Raw genomic sequence first — 7636 nt, 5'->3', positions numbered from 1 at the left:
TCTATATTCTTCTCTGCTTGAGGAGATAAGTACAAATTAATTTTATTAGGTTTGCCTACAAGGAAATGGCATAAGTCTTTGAGCACAGGAGCCATTCACTTTGAAAATTGATGACCCTTTTCACCAGTCCTCAGATTGCCTCATGTGGGCCACATTTGAGTTTGTGCTTTTTAATTAGGGCTGAATCAACTCTTTAGCTTTTAAAACAAACAAGCAAACAAACAAACAAACCCAGACCTGGAAATTTTTATTGAATATGTTTGTAGTCAGACCTGATTATCTGTGTTTTTTAAAAGATTTGCTAGTGCTTCTTGATGGTATATATCTTCAGAGACTCTTTTCAGAATATTTCAGACCTCCCACTACCCTCTTTGGAAAAAGTCAGATCATTTTTTACAAACTGTTCTCCATTTCAAATTTGAATACATGTCAAAATAGCTCCTGAGTATCTGAGTTCTATTGCAAGGGAAAATATAAATCTGAAAAAGCACGCTTATAAGGGAAAGAGTGTTTTAACACTGAGTCAAATGAGTTGAGACCTAGCCTCAGCTCTTAACACTTTCCAGCTATGTAACCTTGGGCAAAGGACTTGGCTGTCTTTGCCCTGGTTTTTCTCCTCGGTAACATGAGAATTGACATACTTGCCCCATCTTGCAAAGTAGTCATGAGGACAAAATAAAATATGAAAACATATGCCAATCCTTTTGGAACCTATAAAACTCTACAGAAATGCAAACTATCATGTGCTACTAGATATTTTGTCTCAATTGAGTTTTTATTAATTATTTAGTTTTAATTAATTATGAGTTGGTCCCTAATTTGTGTTTCACGTTTGGATTTTGTTATTTTGAGTGTTCTGAAAATGGTATACTCCTATTCCTACTTACAAGAATGCAGTGGGGCACCTAGGTGGCTCAGTAGGTTGAGGGTCCCACTTCAGCTCAGGTCATGATCTCGTGGTCCATGGGTTGAAGCCCACGACGGGCTCTGTGCTGCCAGCTCAGAGCCTGGAGTCTGCTTCAGATTCTGTCTCCCTCTCTCCATGCCCCTCCCCAACTCACTCGCGCGCAAGCACTCTCTCTCTTTTTCTCTCTCCCTTTCAAAAATAAATAAACATTTAAAAAATTAAAAGAATGCAGTGATTATGCTGAGCATAATGTAGCGCTTCTGCCAGAAGTCAGAATTCACCCTTGAGATGAGGGAGAAGCAAGCATCTGGGAACTGCTCCAAGGTGACCCCCCCCAGGGGCTGTTGGAACAAAGGACTTTAATCCTTTGCTTAAGAAGTGATGTCATGGAAGGCAAATTCATCATGACTCAAAGCAACTCCGGGTCTCCTTAACCTCTCAAATGCAGACATCTATAAAAAGCTTTTTACATAAATAAATTTTGTTATATCCAGAAATGTGGGAACAAAGCCATAATCTCAAAAGTTAAATGTTAGACCATCAAAAATGTGTACTAGAAATCAAGAATATCCCAAATCTGGTTGAGCTCAGTCCTGACCACCTGTTTTTTAGGGATGGTTGAAATTCACAAGCTTAAACTAAAGGTTAGGAGTTGTATTTTGTGTTGGTTTGTTTTCATTTTGCCACAAGGCTACAGGAAAGAGAAAATCACAGATCGGTGAGGACTGGACTATGGGTAACATACAAGACTCAAGGCTAAGGTCCTGGGAAGCATTTTAGTGCAACAGGGAGGCTGTGGGTTCACAGTCTGGGAGTCCTGTGTGAACTCTGGCTCTGGAGTTCCCAGGCAAGGGAAGCAATCTCTCAAAATTTCAATTTTCTAATTGGTAAACCTGAAACTATTAAGATCTATCTCATAGTGTTGTGAAAATTACATAAGACAACATATGTAAAAGCAACTAGCGAAGTACTGGGTACAGAGTAGACCTCTCCAAGATGCTTTCACCGAAAACACACCATCCTTCATCCGTAAGCCAACTTGGACAAGTCACTTTGCAGAAAGTTTAAGCATAGGCTGTTTGGACTTCCCAGGAGGGAAGACTTTGGCTCTATTTGAATGATACTGCAGAGAAAACTGCTTCATTTTAATAATTCTGTGCATTTACCTTGCACGTTTGCTCCTGTAACCTGTGTGAAGTCAGGTAGTTGTGTGGTCCAGTTATAGCATGGAGGTACATTCAAAGAAACACAGCCTGGCAACTAACGAATAATTAAGCAATTAGAATGTTTAATACATCCCTTCAAGAAAATGCCCAAGAGGATTTGTTTTCTTAGCATACAGAAACCCATCCCACCCCATCCCCACCTTCAATCTTTCTCCTTCTCTTTGTATCTCTCAAACATCTGGCAGCAGCTCCCGAGTCTTTCTACATCACCCTGCTCTGCATTCTTAACAGCCCCTACTTCCCTCCACTTTTTTGTTACCTTGGAGGGCTGCATAATGCTGTAATCTTATGTACACATCTATTAAATAATTAGCAATTCTTTGAACATTAAATAGTCAATGACAATCCAAATATTCTTAGACTAGGTATATAATAAATCAAAATATATACATTTAATAAAGTAATTTTTTTCTAAATATTTAAATATTGCAAACCTAATTCACTACTTCTAAATGTTTAATTAAATTCACAAATACATTAATCTTATAAATATTTTAATACCTTAAGAGATAATACTTAGAAGATTATAATGATTACAAAAATCAGTGCACTTACATTAAACAAGTAACAAGATTATTAACATGATAAGAAAAAACCCCTCCTTATGTAAAAATGTGACACTGGGTGGCTCAGTTGGTTTAAGCCTTCTGATTTCACCTCAGGTGATGATGTCACGTGGGTTCGAGCCCCACATTGGGCTCTGTGCTGAAGGCTCAGTGCCTGGCACCTGCTTTGGATTCTGTGTCTCCCTTTCTCTCTGCCCCTCCCCTGCTCATGCTCTGTCTTTCTCTCTCTCTCTCAAAAATAAATAAGCGTTAAATTAAAAAAAATAATAATAAAAATGTGACACTCCCAAAATGCTTTCACAACGGATTTATACATGTACATTATTATGAAGAAAAATTTCCCATAAGGGATCATACACATATCCTTGCCAGTACAACACCTTATGCATAACGAACGTCAGCAACTATTTATTACATTGAACTTTATACCTAAGACTTCCCCCCAGAGCAATGATATGATGATCTCCATTTTACAGATGAAGAAATAGAGTCATAAACAAGTTAAGACATCTTGGATTCTGAATTATCCCTTCCTGGCCCTTCTGTAAGCAAAACTGTGCTTCCCAGAAGTCAGAGGCAATGCTCCTCTCCAATTTGATGGTGACATAGGCCCTGGTCAGGCCTGCTAGAGGCCCATTGATGAAATAAAGAACAGAAAACAGAAGGAACTCATTAGAGTGTATATTAGTCTGCTCAGACTGCCATAACACAATACCACAGACTGTGTGGCTTAAAACAAAGATATTTATTTTCTTACAGTTTTGGAGGCTACAAGTCCAAGATCAAGGTGCCATCAGGGTTGGTTACTAATGAGGTCCCTTCCAGACTTGTAGAGAGAGCTACCATCTCACTGTGCCCTCACGTGGCCTTTTCTCTGTGTGCACAAAGAGAGAGACAAAGAGACAGAAACAGAGACAGAGAACTCTCTTTGGTGCCTCTTCTTATAAGGCATCAGTCCTATCAGATTAGGACCCTACCCTTATCACCTTTATTACCTTCCTAAAGGCCCCATCTCCAAATATAGTCACATTGGGCGTTAGGGCCTCAACATAAATTTTGGGGGTGACACAGTTGGGTTCATAGAAGAATACAATGCACCTGAGACAACATGACCCTCCTCGGCCCAATGCTTCTGGCCTCCTCCTCATGGCAGATTCTTCTCTCCTCACAGGCTATATGAACTCAGAACTTAGGGTACACCTCTGGGGAAAATAAGAGAGGTGTTAGGAAGATTTGAACTTTGTATTCTTGATCTTGTACATGACTTTCCCTCTGATTGTTTGCTGGCTTGTGAGTAAACCGAAGGAAAGTAAATGGCAACAGAGTCCAAACCATCACTTTTGCTGACCTTTAAAACTAGACTATCTCTTAGGAAAACCCCTTCAAGAGGCAGTGTGGTGCAACATAAAGAGCGCTATAGCTGGAATCAGAAGCCCTGGGTTCAAATCCCAACAGCTTATCTTGGCCTATAAGCTCTGGCTCTCCCCACCTCACCCCTTATCCCCTTCTCTCTTACTCCCTCCAGCAATGCTGGCTTCCTGCTTCTGCTCAAAACCAACAAGCATGCTTCCTACCTCAGGGCCTTTGCAACAGCCGTTTCCTCAGCCTGGAAATGTCTCCCTCAGGTATTCACTTGGCCCATTCTCTTACTTCATTTATTACTTTACTTAAATGCTGCCCCTCCCAGAAAGTTCTTCTCTAATCATACTATCTGAAATGGCCCCCACTCCTCTCTTCCATCAGGTCTATCCCTAGATCCTACTTTATTCCTCTTTGTAATATTTATTACCGTCTGACATTATTATATATATTTATCTGTTTGTGGCTTGTCTTTCCCGATATATTGCAAACTCCACTGGGGTAGGTTCATTAGTTTCATTCATTGCTACAGACCATGCCAAGATCAGTTCCTGAAATAAAGAAGTGACTCAATACAGATTTTGAATGAATGACTTGAATGAGCACTGCTTCCCAACTTGGCTCTTCCTTTCTCAGGCCCGGCCCTCAGGGGTCTTTGTCCTGCCCTTGACCTCATGGGTACTGGTGTCTCAGTGGACCCCAACGTGCCATCAACCCTGCAGCTCCTATAGCCATGCCAGCTTTCAGCAGACAGTGGGGGGGGGGGGGGGGGTAGGCTGCCATGAACACATGAGAGGTTCCAGAAAAGACATCTACCCTGAAATGGTACAGAGGGCATGGGTGAAGAAGAGAAGAGTGGCTCGGGGCCAGCTAACATCTTCAAGGCTGGAAACAAAATGGGAAATTGCATGACAGTGACCTTCCAAGAAGAAAAGTTGGGAGGGGTTTGCCAAAGACAAAGCACAAAGCAAAATTTTGTGCCCAAGATAAAAGTGTTTCTGGGCTAAAGACAGAAGACAGATGAAGCAAAAAAACCTCAACAGGCCCAACTATCGGTGCAGAAAGGAAGAGAGTGAAAGCACCCTGAGATAAGGCCCGCTCACTGCCTTCTCCCTGTAGACTAGAGCAGCTCCCGGTACATCACAGGTACCCGGTGAATTTGTAGTTTATTTGAAGACGTATCCAGAGGGCACATTGTAGGGGTGTGTGTGGTGAGACGTAGCAAAAGTGGCACGTGAGAAAGACAGCCAACACAGACAGCTTCAAATGAAGAAGCTACTTTAAAAATTCATCAATGATGAGATGGAAAGCCAGGCAGCCACAGGGTCGCTCTCTGGTTTGAGCAGTAACTAGCTATGGGAACCTGGGTAAGCCACTTAATTCTTTTGTATCTTACTATTTCTCATCTGGGAAAGTGAGTACAAATGCTATTTACTTTGTAGATTGGATCTGAATTACATGCAAGAGAGCCCAGCATGGCCCCCGCACATGAAGGTGTTCTATTGCAATGCATGGAGAAGAGGGGAGGGAAGAGGAAGGGGCTAAATGGAGAGGTGGCACTGGACAGGGAGAGAGCAGTGGGTCAGGAGGGAGGATTCGGGCAGGGAGGACAGAGGAAACTTCCGCCTCAATGCTGAAGCGTTGACCCCTCTGGCTGGTGTGACACCCCCCCCCCCCCCCCTGCAGAAGGCGCCTGGGGAAGCCCCGTGCCCACCTGGGCAGAGGCAGGGCAATTAAGGCCCATGGAAGTCTCACAGGTCTCTGCAGGAAGCAGAAGTTCGTTAACAAGGATTCATCAGACTTGGATGCCTGCTGGGGAGGAGATGGAAACACAGTAAATGCATCTCATCATCAAAAGCAGGAAGGAAACGAAACATTTTGGAAGTCACTGAAAGGCAGATTTTATGTATGTTTGAAGTAAAGTGTCTAGTTAACCAGTTGCTTTCCGAGTGACTTCTTGATTTTGTATATTCAGTATAGACTTCACCTTGGCATACACTGGAAGGTTTGTGAGCTCAGTCAGGAGTTGCTACGTAGAAATTTGTAATGAACTCACTCAGCAAACAATGTAATCACCATCCCTTATTGAATGCCTGGATCAAAACTATTTTCGTAGAACACTAAGATGTCTTCAATGACAGTATAGAATAGTTTTCTAGATGCACCTCAGTGGCTCAGTTGGCTAAGTGTCTGACTTTGGCTCAGGTCATGATCTCATGGTTCATGGGTTCGAGCCCTGCACCAGGCTCTGTTTTGACAGCTCAGAGCCTGAAGCCTGCGTCGAATTCTGTCTCTCTCTCTCTCTGTCTCTCTCTCTCTGTCTCCCACTTGTGCTCTGTCTTTCAAAAATAAATAAATATTTTAAAAATAAAAAAAAAGAAGAGTTTTCTAGAGGCTACACAATGTGTGATATCATAATCTGGGAACATATATGCAAATGACACGTCTTAAAGAGATTTACAAAAATGGAGAACACTGTCATTCTTCCAGTTTTTTTTTATCTTGAAAATATAGTTATTTTTCATAAAAACTTTAAAAGAAAGTGAGCATGTGATGGGTTCACTATTATTATTTTTTCTACTGAAATAAATATTTTAATAAGAAATTTAATTGAAAAGTAAATTTCAGTTTTTAATGTGGAAAATACTGATTGGTAGAATGTGCATAAACAAAAGCTTTTGAGTCTTCAATAATTTGCAAGAGCGTAAAGGGATTGTAAGACCGAAATGACTGCAAAGTTCATAAGATCATGTACTTATCTTTTCTGTACATTATCTTTAGCCAACAGAACAGACCCCCCAGATAAAGCCTTTGATTTCCAGCATACAGAGAACAAAATGGAGAGGGAGCCTGGGTGGCTCAGTCAGTTAAGCATCCGACTCTTGGTTTCATTTCGGCTCAGGTCATGATCTCACAGTTCATGGGTTCGAGCCCCGCGTCCAGCTTTGTGCTGACAGCACCCAGCTTGTTTGAGATTCTCTCTCCCTCTCTCTATGCCCCCCTTCTGCTCATTCACTCACAGACACACATACACACACACACACACACACACACACACTCTCTCTCTCTCTCTCTCTCTCTCTCTCTCAAAATAAACATTTCTTTTTTTTTTATTTAAAAAAATTTTTTTATAATGTTTATTTATTTTGAGGGAGAGAGAGACAGAGTGTGAGCAGAGGAGGGGCAGAGAGAGAAGGAAACACAGAATCCAAAGAAGGCTCCAGGCTCTGAGCTCTCAGCAAAGAGCCCCACACGGGACTCAAACTCACAAACTGTGATATCATGACCTAAGCCGAAGTCAGATGCTTAACCAACTGAGCCACCCAGGCGCCCTAATAAACATTTTTTAAAAAGAAAACAAAAAGGAGCCTCAGAGAAAAACACCTCTAATAAGAGACAGATCTAGGTTTGCACATGCTCACTCTCTGCTATACTCACTTTTCTGCACTGCCTCCTGACATCTACTGTAGCAAAAGGACATTTTATGTCAGAGAAAGAAAACCACAATTGCTATCTGCAAGAGGCAAACTTCACTCTCCAATGCTTTCTGAAAAATATTCTCTGCATGACTTTGTCTC

Source organism: Prionailurus bengalensis, chromosome A1 (genome assembly GCF_016509475.1).
Source record: "Prionailurus bengalensis isolate Pbe53 chromosome A1, Fcat_Pben_1.1_paternal_pri, whole genome shotgun sequence".
NCBI lineage: Eukaryota > Metazoa > Chordata > Mammalia > Carnivora > Felidae > Prionailurus > Prionailurus bengalensis.
Note: the sequence above shows the minus strand (reverse complement) of the source record.